Source organism: Hemiscyllium ocellatum, chromosome 20 (assembly GCF_020745735.1).
Source record: "Hemiscyllium ocellatum isolate sHemOce1 chromosome 20, sHemOce1.pat.X.cur, whole genome shotgun sequence".
NCBI classification, from domain to species: domain Eukaryota; kingdom Metazoa; phylum Chordata; class Chondrichthyes; order Orectolobiformes; family Hemiscylliidae; genus Hemiscyllium; species Hemiscyllium ocellatum.
The window spans coordinates 40,338,297-40,359,349 of NC_083420.1; positions in this window are offsets into that span (position 1 = coordinate 40,338,297).

A 21,053-nucleotide genomic window follows, 5' to 3' on the forward strand; every position below is an offset into this window, starting at 1 on the left:
TGGACAGCCACTTGAGGACAGTATTGTCTCAGAGGATATGGGACAGTAATGGGGCCAAGCTCTCTCCAAAATAACAGGATAGGTAAAGTCAGTGTTGCAAAAATTCCACAAGAGAAATTAAAGTGCATATAAAAAAGAATATAACAGTGCCAGTAAGTGTCTGGCAAAGCCAGGGTAGCCAGGAGAGTTGAAAACGAGGGACTGTAGGATGCTCCAATGGAAGCCAGGTTGAGTAACATCGGAATGTGAAAATCAAAGGCTCAGTGAAAAGTCCTGACCAAAGAGCAAACTAAATAAATACAAAAGGATTCATCAGAACATACTCCAATAATAGTCAATGATGTGACTGTGGGAGATCTTCCACCAATAAATCAAAATCAAGGAACATTAGAGCAATAACACTGAATGCTCAAAACAAAGTACAGCAGGGGATTATAATTGCTCTGTCTGCCTGTGCACATTTGTCCTTCTCTTTGGAATGAATGAGGCAATGAGTGTATACCTTCTGAACGCAATTTTTCTGTCTTCTCTTTGAACCTGTTTTAAAAAATCAGATAAAATTCAGATATCATGGCATGGATGAGAGTGTGCCCTGGCCAGAGAAATCCCAAAGGTAAAAGCTGTGTTCTTTTCGAGATTTTCAGGTTTAAATGCTGCTCCTTTTAAAAATGGCCAGCCTGACTAGACCTCTACAATAGCCAAAGCTGTTCACATGACTGCATTTCCAGAAACTTCTGAAGATAAAGATAAGACAAAGGACTTGAAGATGAGGCGTCAGTATACAGCCAGTTCTCAACAAAGGTACCCATGAGGATTCAATATACTAAAACAAACACAGTTTGCCTTTAAAGATCCCATTTCACCACACAATGCAAACTTTAATGGGAATTGTAAAACCACAGTGTTAGCTTTACCACCTTAAAACTAGTCCAGGAGGTGAACTCTCAGCACCTGAAGTACACGTTTGTTGAATTGCTAACATATATTATTGTGGAATTCTCAGCCGGTTGCTGTCTCAATATCATGAGAAGAACAGCTGCAGAATATAGTAGCTGGAAGGCCTGCCCTCTATCTCTCACTCTTGTTCTTGCTCAAAAATGTCTTGGAGTCATAAAGTCATAGAGATGTACAACATGGAAACAGACCCTTCGGTCCAACCCGTCCATATATCCCAACCCAATCTAGTCCCACCTAGCAGCACCCGGCCCATATCCCTCCAAACCCTTCCTATTCATATACCCATCCAAATGCCTCTTAAATGTTGCAATTGTACCAGCCTCCACCAAATCCTCTGGCAGCTCATTCCATACACGTATCACCCTCTGCGTGAAAAAGTTGCCCCTTAGGTCTCTTTTATATCTTTCCCCTCTCACCCTAAACCTATGCCCTCTAGTTCTAGACTCCCCGATCCCAGGGAAAAGATTTTGCCTATTTATCCTAGCCATGCCCCTCATAATTTTGTAAACCTCTATAAGGTCATCCCTCAGCCCCTGACATTCCAGGGAAAACAGCCCCAGCCTGTTCAGCCTCTTCCTGTAGCTCAGATCCTCCAACGCTGGCAACATCCTTGTAAATCATTTCTGAACCCTTTCAAGTTTCACAACATCTTTCCGATAGGAAGGAGACCAGAATTGCACGCAATATTCCAACAATGTCCTGTACAGCCGCAACATGACCTCCCAATTTCTGTACTCAATACTCTGACCAATAAAGGAAAGCATACCAAATGCCGCCTTCACTATCCTATCTAACTGCGACTCTACTTTCAAGGAGCTATGAACCTGCACTCCAAGGTCTCTTTATTCAGCAACACTCCCTAGGACCCTACCATTAAGTGTATAAATCATGCTAAGATTTGATTTCCCAAAATGCAGCACCTCGCATTTATCTGAATTAGACTCCATCTGCCACTTCTCAGCCCATTGGCCCATCTGGTCAAGATCCTGTTGTAATCTGAGGTAACCCTCTTCGCTGTCCACTACACCTCCAATTTTGGTGTCATCTGCAAACTTACTAACTGTACCTCTTATGCTCGCATCCAAATCATTTATGTAATTGACAAAAAGTAGAAGGCCCAGCACCGATCCTTGTGGCATTCCACTGGTCACAGGCCTCCAGTCTGAAAAGCAACCCTCCACCACCACCCTCTGTCTTCTACCTTTGAACAAGTTCTGTATCCAAATGGCTAGTTCTCCCTATATTCCATGAGATCTAACCTTGCTAATCAGTCTCCCGTGGGGAACCTTGTCGAAAGCCTTACTGAAGTCCATATAGATCACATCTACTGCTCTGCCCTCATCAATCTTCTTTGTTACTTCATCAAAAAACTCAATCAAGTTTGTGAGACATGATTTCCCACACACAAAGCCATGCTGACTATCCTGAATCAGTCCTTGCCTTTCCAAGTACATGTACATCCTGTCCCTCAGGATTCCCTCCAACAACTTGCCCACCACCGAGGTCATGCTCACTATCTATAGTTCCCTGGCTTGTCCTTACCACCCTTCTTAAACAGTGGCACCACGCTTGCCAACCTCCAGTCTTCCGGCACCTCACCTGTGACTATCGGTGATACAAATATCTCAGCAAGAGGCCCAGCAATCACTTCTCTAGCTTCCCACAGAATTCTCAGGTACATCTGATCAGGTCCTGGGGATTTATCCACCTTTAACCGTTTCAAGACATCCAGCACTTGCTCCTCTGTAATCTGGACATTTTGCAAAATGTCACCATCTATTTCCCTACACTCTATATCTTCCATATCCTTTTCCACAGTAAATACTGATGCAAAATATCCATTTAGTATCTCCCCATTTTCTGTGGCTCCACACAAAGGCCACCTTGCTGACCTTTGAGGGGCCCTATTCTCTCCATAGTTACCCATTTGTCCTTAATATATTTGTAAAAACTCTTTGGATTCTCCTTAATTCTATTTACCAAAGCTATCTCATGTCCACGTTTTGCCCTCCTGATTTCCCTCTTATGTATACTCCTACTTTCTTTATACTCTTCTAAGAATTCACTCGATCTATCCTGTCTGTACCTGACATATGCTTCCTTCTTTTTCTTAACCAAACCCTCAATTTCTTTAGTCATCCAGCATTCCCTATACCTACCAGCCTTCCCTTTCACCCTGACGGGAATATACTTTCTCTGGATTCTTGTTATCTCATTTCTGAAGGCTTCCCATTTTCCAGCCATCCCTTTACCTGCGAACATTTGCCTCCAATCAGCTTTCGAAAGTTCTTGCCTAATACTATCAAAATTGGCCTTTCTCCAATTTAGAACGTCAACTTTTAGATCTGGTCTATCCTTTTCCATCACTATTTTAAAACGAATAGAATTATGGTCGCTAGCCCCAAAGTGCTCCCCCACTGACACCTCAGTCACCTGCCCCACCTTATTTACCAAGAGTAGGTCAAGTTTTGCATCTTCTCTAGTAGGTACATCCACATACTGAATAAGAAAATTGTCTTCTACACTCTTAAGAAATTCCTCTCCATCTAAACCTTTAACACTATGGCAGTCCCAGTCGATGTTTGGAAAGTTAAAATCCCCTACAATAACCATCCTATTTTTCTTACAGATAGCTGAGATCTCCTTACAAGTTTGTTTGTCAATTTCCCTCTGACTATTGGTGGGGGGGGTCTATAATACAATCCCAATAAGGTGATCATCCCTTTCTTATTTCTCAGTTCCACCCAAATAACTTCCCTGGATGTATTTCCGGGAATATGCTCCCTGAGCACAGCTGTAATGCTATCCCTTATCAAAAATGCCACTCCCCCTCCTCTTTTGTCTCCCCTTCTGTCATTCCTGTAGCCTGGAACATTGAGCTGCCAGTCCTGATCATCCCTGAGCCATGTTTCTCTAATTGCTATGATATCCCAGTCCCATGTTCCTAACCATGCCCTGAGTTCATCTGCCTGCCCTGTTAGGCCCCTTGCATTGAAATAAATGCAGTTTAATTTATTAGTTCTACCTTGACCCTGCCTGCCCTGATTGTTTGACTCACTTCTGTTCTCAGCTGTACCCGCCTCAGATCGATCTCTTTCCTCACTATCTCCCTGGGTCCCACTCCCCCACCTTACTAGTTTAAATCCTCCCAAGCAGTTCTAGCAAATTTCCCTGCCAGTATATTAGTCCCCTTCCAAATTAGATGCAATCTGTCCTCCTTATACAGGTCACTTCTACCCCAAAAGAGATTCCAATGATCCAAAAATGTGAATCCTTCTCCCATACACAGCTCTTCAGCCATGCATTCATCTCCTCTATCCTCCTATTCCTGCCCTCACTAGCTCATAGCACTGGGAGTAATCCAGATATTACTACCCTTAAGGGCCTCCTTTTTAAATTTCTACCTATCTTCTCCAGAAAGAATCTCAGCTCAATATAGCAGGCAAAGTCTAAGTCTCCAAGTACAAGAAATGTTGTGGCAGCTTTGACTACCTCCCTAGAAAAGAATTGTTACAAGAATGGTCAATCTCAGCCTCTTAATCAGACACTGACATTGGACTCTAGTCATGTAAACGCATGGCAACCCATAATATTTGAAGAAATTCACAACGTGTTAATACCTTCCTTCTCTTCATTTCAGCTCTTTCAAATCCTTCATTTGAACCTGGCTCCACCACATTTGCAGACAGGCCATTCTAAACTCTAGCTACTCACTATGTGAAAATATATGGAATAATTAGTCATTTATTAGGTGGAGAGAAACTATTTCTTTGGTGAGGAATGTCCAAATCAATGGGCTAGCCTTAAAACTAGAGCGAGGCCATTCATGGATGGTATCAGGAAGCACTTCTACATACAAAGAGTGTGAAAATCTGGAATAAAAACAGAAAATGCTGGCAACATTTGACGATGGTCATGGACCTGGAGCATGAAAAGATGTTCCCAGATTTGCTGTGGATATCAGCAAAGAAAACAAAAGTTGCTGGAAAGGCTCAGCAGGTCTGGCAGCATCTGTGAAGAGAGATCAGAGTTAACATTTTGGATTCAATGAGCCTTCCTCAGAACTTTGGTTTACACAGCATCCACAGTTCTTTCAGCTGCTGTGTATTTCTGTTCTTACTTCAGATGTCCAACATTCACAGCATTTTGCTTTTTCATTAGCAGGAAATCTAGAACCATCTCACACAAAAGCTGCTGAGGTTGGAGCCAAATGAGAACTCAAACAGTGAGATCAATCGATTGTTGTTAGGAATCAAGCATATAATGTAAGAATTAGGAACAAGAGATTGCAATCCAACCCATTGAGCCTGCTCTGTTCTGTCAGTTAGATCATGGCTGAACGTCTACATTAACACAACTTTCCTGTCCTAACCCCAAACCCCTTGATTCAATTAGTGCCCAAAAATCTATCCATTTCAGCCATCGATATACACATTAATTGAGCAACTACAGAGAGTGTCAACTTGGAAAATGAAGAATGATCTCCCCATCACAATCCTAAATTGTTGACCCCTTAGCCTCAGGCAATGACCCCAGATCCAGACTCTCTCGCCAAGAAAAACAAACATCCAACATATAAATGGTAAGGGATAAAGGCCATTACAGAGGAACCTCAATATTCCGAATGAGAAGGGCGGGCACTATTTCATTCAGATAATTGATATTTGGTTAATTGATTTCCTCTGGGCTCGGGGTTTTCTGGTAAGTCTTACATTGCGTGTGAGACCCTGTCCCCAATCCAGTCCCCTCCCACCCAGCCCTCTGCTAGCGCCCCAACCCCATCTGCCCCAACCCCACCCCTGCCTGTTCCTCCAACCCTGTCTGCTCCCACCCCACCGTCAACCTCCTGCCCAACACCCTCCTACCAGGAGCAGCCGGAGTGTGCACCAATAGTAAGACTGCTGCTGCCTTTGTGAGGTAAGTCTCCAAATAGCGCGCGCGCACACACACACACACACACACAGACAGACAGACACACACACACACACACACACAGACAGACAGACACACACACACACACACACACACACACACACCTTTTGACAGGTTCCACTTCTGCCCTGTACAGAACAATGTTGGAGAGATTATCTGGGGAAGGGGGGGTATAGGGTACATCTCTGTGTAGAACTCTAGGGAAAGTGTGGGGGAAGAGAGAGAGCGCAGGAGGTCAGCCATTTGGAGATGGCGCCTGGACTGTCCAGCTCTGTTCTCGTCAACATTTCAGTGAGCCGTGTTAGTTTTTAATCATTGTACCTGTCAACAAAAGATGTGATCAGGATTGAAATAGTTCTTTGACGTAATGTTTCGATCGGGACCTTGAGATACTCTGCAGATAATCCAATATTCGGATAATTGAAATTCGTATAATGGAGGTTTCTCTGTAGATGGAATTAAAGTGTGGATCAGCCATGATCTAATTGAACAATGTAAAAGGTAAATGTTCTAGTCCCATTTATATGTTCCCATATATAACATTTAACATGGTAAAATGTTCCAACGTGCTTATTTAAATCAGAGTGCAATTTCCCGCAGAGAGGAAAATGGAAAACTTAAAGAGGAAACAATTTAAGCTCTTGACAACTTATTATGTAAAATCTTTCCCCTGTTTTATCCACATTAGAGCAGTGATGATGCTACAGGAAGTATTTTGTTTCTTGTAAAGCACTTTAGGCTGTTCTGAAATTATGAAAGACACTACACAGATGCAAGGTCTTTCAATGTCTTTTGCTGTCTCTGTGACAAATTTTATTCTCTGAGCCAGCAACCTCAGTCCTCAGGGCTCTGCTGACCTCAGTAACTAACTCAAAGATGTACAAGAGCACTGTCAAAGTTCCACCTCATGTATGTCCATACTGGGCAAGGTATTTTCAATGTGACATCCAGGGGTCTGATGTAACTATTGGCATGAATCAGAATTCTATTTCTCACTAACAAGATTGATCCAATGTGTGGGAATTCAGCATTAAAATGTCTGTGGGTGTTGCTACATAATTTTCACTCTATAATCATTTGATCAATTCTTGGTTTTACCACGATATAGCTGCACTCAATTCTTTGCTGAATTTTAGCACCTTGTTGCTGGTGAAAACACAATTTTAGGAAAAATTCAATCACATTTACTCAACATGATGATCATAGCAACATCTTCAAACTGTGTTTTCCCCTCTATTATCTCCTTTCTTTCTGCTGAATCTGGTTCTATGGCCTCATTATGAAGTCTCTCCAGAGCCTGCTGTTCAATATATAGGGTGTTATATCCTAGAGTCTGTTGTTCGCATTGAACCTGTGACTAAGAATCACACGTTCAATATCTGCACTGATTACAAAATGTTTTGCTTTTGTCTGTGCTTGTTTATTTTCATAAGATCATAAGAAATAACAACATGAGTAGGCCATTTGGCCCATTGAGGCTGTTCCATCGAGCATTAAGATTATAGTAGATTTGATTGTGACCTTAACTAGGCCACACTCAAATAGGTGGCGCAGTGGCTCAGTGGTTAGAACTGCTGCCTCACAGTGCCAGGGATCCAGGCTCGATTTCCACCTTGAGCGACTGTGTGGAGTTTGCACATTCTCCCCGTGTCTGCGTGGGTTTCCTCCGGGTGCTCCGGTTTCCTCCCACAATGCAAAGATGTGCAGGTCAGGTGAATTGGCCACGCTAAATTGCCCAAAAATGTAGGTGCATTAATTAGGAGTAAATATAGGGTAGGGGAATGGGTCTGGATGGGTTGCTCTTTGGAGGCTTGGCGTGGACTTGTTGGGCTAAATAACCTGTTTCCATACTGTAGGGAATCTAATCTAAACTTCACGTAGCTGTCGGCATCCCCATTCCCCTTAACCCTTGACCTTGTTGTCAGTCAAAACTCACTATAATTCAGCTTTAAATATAAATGAGCCAGTCTTCACTACTCACTGTGGAAGAGATTTCAAAAGACTGATGATGCTCTAAAAAAAGAAATTTCTCCTTATCTCCATATTAAATAGGAGATTCTTGGACGTCATCAGGAATACACACATAGACAAAGAAGAAACCATGATCTCATTTGACGTGACGGCACTGTTCACTTCGATTGACAAAACCCTAGCCAGAGAAACAATAGCCAACCTACAGGATATACAGAACAGAAAACAGGAGGCGGAACCTATCAACAAAGACGGCATACTTAAACTACTGGACTTGTGCCTCACTACACACTTTACATTCAACAACCAGATATACGAACAGATCAACGGAACACCCATGGGATCACCAATCTCGGGACTCATAGCAGAGGCAGTTATGCAAAGGTTAGAACAAACAGCCCTACCACAAATTCAACCCAAACTCTGGGTCAGATATGTCGATGACACGTTTGTAATCATCAAAAACACGGAAATGGAAAAAACACACCGGATCATCAACGCCACACTCACAGGAGTCCGATTCACGAGAGAAGGAGAAAAGGATAGCCAACTCCCATTCCTAGACGGGATAGTACAGAGAACACCGAACGGAGAATTCACCACAAGGGTACACAGGAAAACAACACACACAGACCAAGTCCTAAACTATGAAAGTAACCACCCCAACACACACAAACGAAGCTGCATCAGGACACTATTCAAAAGGGCCACAACACACTGCAGTACACCAGAACTGCAAAAAGAGGAAGAGGATCACCTATACAAGGTATTCTCCAAAAACGGATACCCGCGCAACTTTATCAACAGATGCCTAAGAGACAGACCACGGAACGAGGACATGCCACAACCAAAAGGACTAGCCACACTACCATACATCAGAAGCGTTTCAGAACTGACAGCCAGACTACTGCGACCCTTAGGACTCATAACGGCACACAAACAACAGCCACACTCAGACAACAACTCACTAGAACAAAGGACCCGATACCCAACATGAGCAAAACTAATGTAGTTTACAAAATACCATGCAAGGACTGCACAAAACACTATATAGGACAAACAGGAAGACAGCTAACAATCCGCATACATGAACATCAACTAGCCACGAAACGGCACGACCAGCTATCCCTAGTAGCCACACACGCAGACAACAAGCAACATGAATTCGACTGGGAAAATACTACTATCATAGGGCAAGCCAGACAGAGAACAGCCAGGGAATTCCTAGAGGCATGGCATTCATCCACAAACTCCATCAACAAACACATTGACCTGGACCCAATATACCAACCACTACAGCGGACAGCTGAAACTGACACCCGGAAGCGGCAAGGACAGACCACTATAAATACCGGAAGAAACATCAAAGAAGAGCTTCGCAGGAGGCTCCAAAGTACTGATGATGTCGCCTAGCCAGGGGACGAAACGTTTGCAACAAAAACTTCCAGCTCGGCGAACAGAACCACAACAAGGAGATTCTTTATCCTTAAACAGTATCTCTTAGCTCTAGATTCTTTCCCCAAGATGAATTATCCTCCTTACCAAGTCTACTCAGAATCTTATGCACTTCAATAAGATCATCCCTACATTCTTCTGAACTTATTAAAGCTTATATACTAAGTATAGCTTAAAACCTGCTCAACATTTCCTCCACAGCTTATCCCAGGAATCAACCCAATGAATCTCTCTGATCTACTTTCAATGTGTGTCCCTCCTTAGGTAAGGAGACCAAATTGTTGTCTTGGTGCTGTTTCAGCTATGCTCTTTACAGTTGGAGCCAGACTTCCCTATTTTGATACGCCAACTCCCATGCAATAAATGATTTCATTCTATTTGCCTTCATAATCATGTTTGGTACTTGTGTGCTAATGCCATGTGTATATGTCACAGTACTACTCAGTATTCTACAGTCTCTTTCCACTGAAAATCGACTTTTCTACTTTTCCTACCGAAGTTCTTTGCATTTCTCCAAAGTTTACTCTATCTGCCAGTTTATTGCCTATTCACTTAATTCATCTGAATCATTTTGTTGTCTCTTTGTATCTTGTTCACAGTTTGCCTTCCTGCTTATCCTTGCATTATTGCAAATTTGGCTACAATACAGTTGACTCTTTATCCAAGTCATTATTGTAGATCATAGATATTAAGAGCCCAACACTGATCCCTGCAGCACTTCACTGGTGACATTTCACCAACCTGAAAATTAACCCATTTATTCTACCTACAACCTCAAAAAATAACAAATTTCCCTTTCACAAAACCATTTGGGCACTGCCTGATTGTATTATGATATGCTACACATCCTTCTCCTACTTCCGTAATAATAGATTCTAGCATTTTCGTAATGACAGATGCATGTTGGATGAAATGGCCTACAGTTTCCTACTTTCTGTCTCCCTCCTTTCTTGAAGTTTGGTGTTACATTTGCAGTTTTCCAATTTGCTGGAATCTTTTCAGAATTTTGGAGATTCCAGCCAATTCATCACTATCTGCAGCCACTTTTCTAATGCCCTCAAATGTGAGCCATCAGTTTCAGGGGATATGTCAGCAATTTTGTCCCTTTAGTTTTCCTGACACATTTTCTCTAGAGATTGTGATAGTTTGAAATTTCTCCCTCGGTTAAGCGTTCTGCTTTTTTTTCCTATTCTTGAGATTTGTTTTACGTCTTCTGCTCTGCAGATTAACTGAAAACACTTGTACAAAGTGTTTTGAGAAGATTTGTAGCTCAGGTTGAGATTCTGGATGTAGGTTTGTTCGCTGAGCTGGAAGGTTCATTTTCAGACATTTCGTCACCATACTAGGAAACATCATCTACCTAAACAATTACCTACATACATACATACATACATAGAAAGCAGGCCATGTCACCAGTGCTTCATCTGGAGGCTCACTGATCATGTTACCTAGTATGGTGATGAAACGTCTGAAAACGAACCTTCCAGCTCAGCGAGCAAACCTACATCCACACTTGTACAAAGTCTCTGGAAATAATGCAGAAGTGTCACTGGACCCAAAATAACATCACTTTCTTTCCACAGATGCAGTGAGACTAGCTGAATTTTTCCACCAATCTTTGTTTCCAGCATTGACAGTTCTTTGTGTGCAAAGACTCTGCTATTTGTTTGTTTCCCATTATTAATTCCACAGTCTCACTGTGCACAAATTACAAATCATATCAGCTTCCTTAGTTGATAAGTCTTATGAAAATGACTGGTAAAGCTGATGTCTAGATTAGGCAAAAGTGAGGGCTACAGGTGCTGGAGATCAGATTCTAGATTTAGAGTGGTGCTGGAAAAGCACAGCAGGTCAGGGAGCATCTGAGGAGCAGGAAAGTAACATAGAGTGAGTGGGAAAGTATTCAGTTGTCATGGCCCACATGGGTGCCAAGTACAAGATTAAGAAAGAGGTCTTGCTGAGTGATGATGAGCAGTTAAACGTTCAATTAAAGATACAGCCCCTAGGGTAGTTTTAAAAAATTCATTCATGGGGCATGGATGCCACTGCCTAGGCCAATATTTATTGCCCATCTCTAATTGCCCAGAGGGCAGTTAAAAGTCAATGACATTGTTGTGGTCTGGGGTCACACGTAGCTAGGCCAGGTAAGGATGGCAGTTTTCTTCCCTAAATGACATTAATCAGTCAGATAGGTTTTTCTGACAATTGTCAATGGATTCATGGTCATCATTAGACTCTTAATTCTGGATTACTATCTGAGTTATGAACAAATTGATATAAGATAATTAAGATTAGCGAGTTGAATGCATAGCTCAAAGATTTTCATGATTTTGATTCATGGGGCACGAGCATCAGTATTGGGCAAAGAGAACTGTATCATTGGTATGACTGACATCTAAATTGTGCTGGGATGAGAGTGATGGTGAATCGTGTAACTAGGGCTGTAAAGAGGATTTTAAACTAAATAGTGTGCCTGTTTGGCGGGGGGGGGGAGCGGGAGGGTGGTTAAGAGCTCATATGAGGGCAGCTTGGGCATATTATAAAGAAAGAACAAAACAACAGACAAGGCAATGATATAAGTGATGATAACCAGAGTATGACAGGAAGGGACAGAGCTGCAAACATAAGAATACACCATCAGATAAGCTCAGGACAAGAAAAAATAGATAAAACCAAAGAATTAAAGGCATTTTGCTTGAATGCCTGTTACACTTATAACAAGATGGATGAATTAATAGCATAATACATTTAAATAAAGATATGTTGCAATGTAATCATGGCTAGGATTTGTATATTCAAGGTATTTGACACTTTTGTGAAACACATGAAGAAAGGAAAAGCAAGTGAGGTAGCTCTGTTAATGAATCATGAGATCAGCCCAGCAGTTGGAAATTATAATGATTCAGAGGGTCAAAATGTAGAATCAGTTTGTGTGGAAATAAGAAATATTAAAGGAAAGACAATACTGAGAGGTTTGTTTCTAAGTCCCTGAGGATAGAGAAGAAATCAAGAAATAACAAGGTGCTGTAAGAAGGGTACTACAATAATTATGAGAGATTTTAATCTCATAAAGATTTGATAAATGAAATTGTCAATGGAGGATGAGTTTATAAATTATTTTTAGCCTAATTCCTTACAACAATACATTTTAGAAACAACAAGATAATGGGCTATTCGTTTAAAATTCACAAGCTGTGGGCATCATTGGCTAGGCCAACATTTATTGCCCATCCCTAATTTCCCATAGGACAGTTAAGAATCAATCACATTACTGTCAATTGGGCCAGCCCAGGTAAGGACAGCAGATTTCCTTTTCTAAAGGACATTGGTGAACCTGGTGAGTTTTTATGACAGTGGTTATAAGATTACAATTAGCCTTGCTTATTTTAAATTCCAGATTTTTTTGTTAAATTCATATCTTACCATCTGGCAAAATGGGGTTCTAATCCATGTTACCTAGAAAATTAACTTGAGGTTCTGGATTACTAGACTAGAAGCATTACCACTACACCACCACCTTTCCTGGAAGTGTGAAATGAGAAAAGATTAATTACCTCATAGCAAGACATCCTCTCAGCCATCATAACATTTCACATTCTGCTAGTGGATGTAAAATGGCTCACTAACCATATTAAAATACTAGCAGCTTCCCTGAATGACTGTTGAAAAGCTCAAATGTTTAATGTTGTGTTATTTCTGTGAGTATAATGCTATTGATAAACTATAGCAGTTCCACAAAAAAACAAGTTATGATATTCTGAAACATTGGATAGGCTGTTCTTTCTTACATTTTAACTTTTTTACCCTGTCCATTTTAGCCAACTCTGTCTTTATACTCGTGTTGCAGCCTTTAAGTTAAATTCATTAGTATTGACTCAAATTTTACATCCACCAACAGAATGTGAAATAACGTACGTATCTTTAATTAAAACACAACATTTTGGACACATGCTCCTTGTTGCAGAGCATTTTGTCTATACCCCTAAATATACCATGCTCTATTCAAACAATATCCCTTTTTTGCTCCCCCACTTGAATTGCCTCTTGCACCGTGGTGCTGTGGTTAGTTTTGTCCTCCTCCTTGCGCTTGTCAATATGACTTGCAAAAACATTGACTATTACCTGGACCAAAGCTAAGACATTGCTAAGTTCTGTACCACTACATGTGACTCTCTTCCTGTCACACTTTTCTATTCCTGATAACAAACCAAATCAGAAATACCTAACAGTGTGTGAACTGTCTCCTGAACCAAAGTGTCCCAAAAACGTTCCCCCTTCCTGATGCAATACAGTGTCCTAATTGCAGACTCCAACTCATCAACTTAGAGCCAAAATTCTTCAATGAAGAGGCATGATGTTTCATTTTCCTCTTGTGTACAATTCTTCATTCCATAAAAGGGTATTTTTCTGATGATTTCTTGCATTCTGCAAAATCACCCCATGCCATGTGGCAGTTGTTGGCAGCTCCTTGCTCACTTTATCAAATAGTTTTTAAAAAACTTTTTCCCCATCATAAAAGAAAAATAATAATGAAAAGCTGCTTGAGAGGGATTTGTAATGAAAGATTCAGTGAATAAGTTTATTGCTGGATGATTTAGTAGTAGTGTATCCAGTTTGTCTTTTAATCTCCAGCTATCAAGTTAACTTGGTGCAATGTGCCTGAGATACAACATTTCTGTCACTACCACCCTCTATGATCCTTGTTTCCTACTATGGGCATGATAAAGTAGTCCTTATTGATTGCCTGGTAAATTGGAAAAGAAACTATGGAAACTATGACTTTGGAAACATTACACCCATCAGTTCTGAAATAGTGGTCATCCAACTGAAAGATTAGTTTTGTTTCTTCCTTTTCGATAGACGCTGCATGACCTGCTGAGTATTTCCAGTATTTCCTCTTCTATTATAAAGGCAAGTGGCTAAGCTTGGCCTAAGAGGTCAGGTCTCAACAGAGAAGAGGCAGGAGGAGATGCAAAGAGTTTTGCAGTATGTAGTGTTGAAGTTGAAATCAGATCAATTATGATCTTATTCAATGTCAGAGCAGGCTTGAAGGGTTGAGTGGCCTACTTTTGCTTCTTGTTCATGTGTTTGTAGGATTAGGGAGGAAGCTGGATTCTTGGCAGCTGAAGGAAAGGAAGGGAAAGTGGAGGAATAGAAGTGATATACTAATTAAACAAATGAAGAACTACTTGACAGAATATGAACAGCAACCAGTACTAAGGACCAGTAATGGAAAGATGATGTAATGTTATATAGAATAGGAACCCTCCAGAAGCCTGAATTATTCATTTGATAAGGCTGCAACTCCTGCTGTGAAGCTTCAGTTGATGAATTGTCCCATTATATCATTAGCAAATATTTGTCTCATTTTTGCTTTGATTGCTAATTTGTGTGTGTGTGTGTGTGTGTGTGTGTGTCTATGTGTGTGTGTGTGTGTGTGTGTGTCTATGTGTGTGTCTATGTGTGTGTGTGTGTGTGTGTGTCTATGTGTGTGTCTATGCGTGCTGCAAAAAGGGAAGAAATTGAGGATTGGAGAGCTTCTGTCTATGAGATTCCATAGTGTCAAGTATCAGGGACAGTCACAGGTGGAACTCCCTCCTTACTGTTCACAAGAGAGTGCATTAAAACACAGTGACAGAGGAAAGGTCCCTCGGTATTGGAGTAACATAATGCATTTGCTATTGATTTAATCTCAATAATGAGAAGGTAGGCTGAAGCTAATCTTCCTCAATTTTGAAATGCACATCTTGTTTTCAAATCCTTGCCTCTGTTCTTTCTGCCTGCTATTTCTGTAATCTTCTACAGCCCCACAATCATCCAAGATATCTAGTCACATGCCCAGTTTTCATGTCTCCCCTATTGCATTAACCCTAACTTCCCCTTCTGGAATTCAAAAGCAGCTGGGAGAAGTATTCATGCAAAAGAAAAAGGAAAACTTCAATACCACAAGCTCAGAAAATGGTCCTCAAAGTTAGCTGGGTAACCATAACATAAACTGTTATTGCTGTCTGAAGCACAGCAGGTCAGGTAGCATCCGGGGAGCAGGAAAATCGACGTTTCGGGCAAAAGCCCTTCATCAGGAATAGAGGCAGGGAGCCTCCAGAGTGGAGAGATAAATGATGGTGGTGGGGGGGGTGGGGTGGCTGGGGCTGGGGAGTACAATAGGTGAATGGGGTTGGGGATGGAGGTGATAGGTCAGAGGGGAGGGTGGAGTGGATAGGTGGGAATGGAGATTGGCAGGTAGGGGACAGTGCTGAGCTGGAAAGTTGGAACTGGGGTAAAGTGGGGGGAGGGGAAATGAGGAAACTGGTGAAGTCCACATTGATGGCCTGGGGTTGAAGTATTCTGAGGTGGAAGATGAGGCGTTCTTCCTCCAGGCGTCGGGTGGTGAGGGAGTGGTGGTGGAGGAGGCCCAGGACCTGCATGTCCTTGGCAGAGTGGGATGGGGAGTTGAAATGTTGGGCCACAGGGCGGTGTGGTTAATTGGTGCGGGTGTCCCAGAGATGTTCCCTGCAGCGCTTTGCGTGGAGGCATCCAGTCTCCCCAATGTGGAGGAGATTGCATCGGGAAGGCTCCTTTAGGGCCATGGATAGAGGTGAGGGAGGAGGTGTGGGCGCAGGTTTTGCAGTTCCTGCAGAGGCAGGGGAGGGTGCCAGGAGGGGAGGATGGGTCATGGGGGGGTGTGGACCTGACCAGGTAGTCGCGGAGGGAACGGTCTTTCAGGAAAGCGGAAAGGGGTGGGGAGGGAAATATATCTATGGTGGTAGGGTCCGTTTGGATGTGGTGGAAATATCAGCGGATGACGCAGTTAATGTGAAGGTTGGTAGAGTAGAAGGTGAGCACCGGGGGGTACTGTCCTTGTTACAGTTGGAGGGGTGGGGTTTGAGGGTGGACGTGCGGGATGTGGATGAGATGCGTTGGAGGGCATCTTCAACCATGTGGGAAGGGAAATTGCGATCTCTAAAGAAGGTGGTCATCTGGTGTGTTCTGTGGTGGAACTGGTCCTCCTTGGAGCAGATACGGCGGAGCATTTTTGCAAGAGGTAGGGTGAGAAGAGGTGTCATCCAGGTAGCTGTGGGAGTTGGTGGGTTTGTAAAAAATGTCAGTGTCAAGTCGTTCATTATTAATGGAGATGGAGAGGTCCAGGAAGGGGAGGAGGTGTCAGAGATGGTCCAGGTGAATTTCAGGTCAGGGTGGAATGTGTTGGTGAAGTTGATGAACTGCTCAACCGCCTTGCGGGAGCACGAGGTGGCGCCAATGCAGTCATCATTGTAGCGGAGGAAGAGATGGGGAGTGGTCCCGGTGTAACTACGGAAGATGGACTGTTCTACGTAGCTGACAAAGAGACAGGCATAGCTGGGGCCCATATGGATGGCCATGGCTATCCCTTTGGTCTCGAGGAAGTGGGAGGACTCGAGGAGAAATTGTTAAGAGTGAGGACCAGTTCAGCCAAAGGAATGAGAGTGTCAGTGGAAGGATGCTGTTGGGGACAGCGAGAGAGGAAGAAATGGAGAACTTGGAGGCCCTGGTCATGGCAGATGGAGGTGTAGAGGGATTGGATGTCCATGGTGCCCTCTACACTAATGACAACTGACTTGACACTGACATTTTTTTACAAACTCACCGACTTCCACAGCTACCTTTCCACCCCTATCCGCTTTCCACTAAGACTGTTCCCTCTGTAACTACCTGGTCAGGTCCACGCCCCCCCCAACAACCTTCCTCCCATCCTGGCACCCTCGCCTGCCACCGCAGGAATTGCAAAACCTGCACCCACACCTCCTCTCTCACCACCATCCAAGGCCCCAAAGAAGCCTTCCACATCCATCAACATTTCACTTGCACAACCACCAATGTCATTTATTGTATCTGTTGCTCCTGATGCAGTCTCCTCTACATTGGGGAGACTGGACGCCTCCAAGCAGAACGCTTCAGGGAACATCTCCAGGACACCGCAACAATTAACCCCACCGCCCCATGGCCCAACATTTCAACTCCCCCTCCCACTCTGGCAAGGTCCTGGGCCTCCACCACCGCCGCTCCCTCACCATCTGACACCTGGAGGAAGAACACCTCATCTTCTGCCTCGGAAAACTTCAACCCCAGGGCATCAATGTGGACTTCAACAGTTTTCTCATTTCTCCTCCCCCCACCTTACCCCAGTTCCAACCTTCCAGCTCAGCACTGTCCCCATGACCTGTCCTACCTACCAATCTCCTTTCCCACCTATCCGCTGCACCCTCCCCTCTGACCTATCACCTCCATCCCCACCCCCATTCACCTATTGTACTCTTTGCTACCTTCTCCCCAGCCCCAGCCCCAAGCCCCCCCCCCCCCTCACCCCCACCCACCCCCCCCCCCCCCATTTATCTCTCCACCCTGGAGCTTCCTGACTCTATTCCTGATGAAGGGCTTTTGCCCGAAACATCGATTTTCCTGCTCCCCGGACACTGCCTGACCTGCTGTGCTTTTCCAGCACCACTCTAATCTAAACTCTGGTTTCCAGCATTTGCAGTCCTCACGTTTGCCCTGATGCCGTAAGCTGCCAGATTGGGTGATGTGCTGCATTTGCAGTTCTCAGTGTGAGAAGCTGTACGCTGATCAAGTTTGACTCAGTGATTCTCATCAGAAATCCTGGCTTCCAGAGCAATTCTTTAGGCACATGACTTGAATTATTAGATATGGTTAAAAACATTCTCCTCATCCTTATCGTTGACTGTTTATGTGAAGCTGCTCGTACACGCTGGCTATGTGGACTTGTTAGGGACTGCCTGTCATTTCCTTCTATAAAATCTGGATTATTAACTTTTCTTCTTAGATTTGGAAGATATGAGTAATCAATTTCACCCTCCAAGAATATTCTGAGTGAGACTTTCTGCTTGGGAGCTCTGAGGAATTCACCTTCAAGGTTAGAAGAGAGGTACATTTTATTATACTGAAGAGAAGGGCAGCTGGAATTCCTGATCACAGTTCAAGTGGCACTCTTCACATTAGACAACAATTCAGCCTAGTTACATTCATTGTTGAATAGCACAACATGGTAGAAACTATATGACTAAGATATGTCTTTTGGCCCATTTGTATTGGACAGCTTCTTTGTCAAAGAATCTGCCGACTAAGTCTGTTGACCTCTGATGAAGGGCTTATGCCCAAAACGTCGAATTTCCTGTTCCTTGGATGCTGCCTGACCTGCTGCGCTTTTCCAGCAACACATTTTCAGCTCTGTTGACCTCTGGCCAACTATGCATAAATAAGTGCCTCTCTTATTTTTGAGCCAGAAAGTTATGAGTTTAAGCCCCACTCCAGGGACTTGAACATAAAATCTGGACTGACACGTCAGTGCTGCAGTAAGGAGGTGCTGCACTGTCAGAGGTGCTGATTTTCAAGTGAGTTGTGAAACCAATGCTCAGTCTACCCTTTCAAGTGAAAGATTTCAGAGCACTATTTTGGAGAAGAGCAGAAGAACATCCCTGGGGTACTGATGATAACTTAAATCTAACCCAATACCACCAAAAATAGTTTATCTGATGATTTATTCTGTTATTACATATCAAATTTAGCTGTGTGTAAGACTGCTGCCAGGTTTCCTTTATTACAGTGACTGCTACCCTTCCGAATATTTCATTAGTTGTAAAGTGCTTTATGATCCTTCAAGACTGTGAAAGGTTTTCATTTTTTTCCTCCTTCTGGTGACCCTGTATGATAACCAAAATGTTCACATATGGAGTAGGAATTTCCATTCTAGAATGAGACCTCAACATCAGAGTCAAGTTGAGATTGGGCTCCTGCACTATGTGGGAACTACCACCTGAGATTCCAGCGCTGAATATCAACCAAAATAGATAACTTCACACTTATCCATATTAAACTCAATCTGCTAAATTTTGGCCAATTCACTAAACCTCTACATATCCACTTGTAAATATTTTATTTCGTCATTGCAACTTACTTTAGTGCCATTTGCAAATTTAGCTGTAGTACCTATAGTATCTATAATACCTCCGGCTGCATCCAGACTAGTATCGATTGTAAATAGTTAGGGCAGGAAGATCAAACCCTGTGGTACCCCACTATTTACAACTTGCCAATCAGAATATGCCCCAGTTATATCTATAGGGGAGTCAAAGGTTGTAGATCAGACAGGGAAGTAGAGCTAAGGCCACAATTAGATCAGGCATGAACTAATTGAATTTAATCATCGCTAAAAAGAGATATGATGTTGAAGCTTTCCATCTTGAACTCATTAGGACTGAAATTAAGATCACATGGGGTTAGGGGCAATATATTAGCTTTGACAGAAAATCAGCTATCCAAAGAAAGCAGAGCATCAAAATAACTAGGTCTTTTTCTGATTGGCAAGATGTAATTAGTTGGGTACCACAGGGTTTGATCCTCCTGCTCTAACTATTTACAATTGACATTAATCTGGATGCAGCCGGAGGTATTATAGATACAATAGGTACTATAGCCAAATTTGCAAATGGCACTAAAGCAAGTTGCAATGAAGCAATAAAATATTTACAAGTGGATATGTATAGGTTTAGTGAATTGACCAAAAATTTAGCAAATTGAGTTTATGTGGATAAGTGTGAAGTTATCTACTTTGGTTGGAAGAAGAGAGGCAACACATTATCTAAATGGAGAGGAACTTCAGAGTTTTTCAGTGCAGAGAGTTCAGGGTGTCCTTATATATGAATCATAAAAAATTAGAATGCAGTAGCAATGGAGAGTGGGCAGTAAAGTGGACTTGAAAGTTGAGATTAGATCAGCTATGGTGATACTGAATGGCAGAGCAGGTTTGAGGTGCTGAATTGTTTGCTCCTGCTCTCAGTCCTTATGCTCTTCTGAAACACAAGAAATACAACTTTAGAAAGGAAGCAACAATTTATGCAGCAGGAGCTGTAAGTGCTGATTGATTTGACTATGGTCAACATGGAGTTGCATAAGAACTGCTAACTGTCAATCTTAATTAATTTATCAAATCCAAATAAGGCAAGTTAACAGTGATTGATCAGATTGTTGCCTTGTGGGATGCAGCATGTATCTCTGTTTCCATTGCACGTTCTTCAGTAAGAGAAAGGTTATGTGTGGACATATTATTTTGCTTACAAAGATCAGGGTCCTATATGTGAATAATAGCTTCTAGCATGTGCGAATGATTCATACTGCAAGCTCAACTCATGACCTTCAATTAATTGCTGTGCAGTTCCTAGTGCAGTCAGGGTTATCTAAAACATTTTTTTCAATTGCAGGTTGAATCTAATGATGGTGCGAGATTCTGAGTTTAGCAAGCATGGGCTAGTTGACCACAATCAGCACACTGTCTGGTCTGGTCAGTCAAAGTGACATGTTGCTTTATAAATTTGCCAGGTTTTGGGATGTGCATCCTACATACCAGGCATCATATCAGTCCTGAAGTTCAAATGCTATATTGCTCATTTTTGTGGTCAGTCGTATATCCTCTCAGCAACTGATACTCGCACCTCACTTCTGCTGCAGAAGGGCCCACACGTTTCACTGATCATTGCCTCTGATTGTTTGCTTTAATTGACATCCTAATTAGTTTAAGTTACATCCGAATTGCAGAAAACTGGCTTTTAACTGATGCTGAAATTACACACGCACCCCTCCATTTCTGAATTGAAAAACCTGCTTATGAAGAATAGCTACATGGAAAACCATCCAAGTGTGGGAGGTTTATGAGGAGATGCATGATTGCATGAGGTTGCACTTTCATG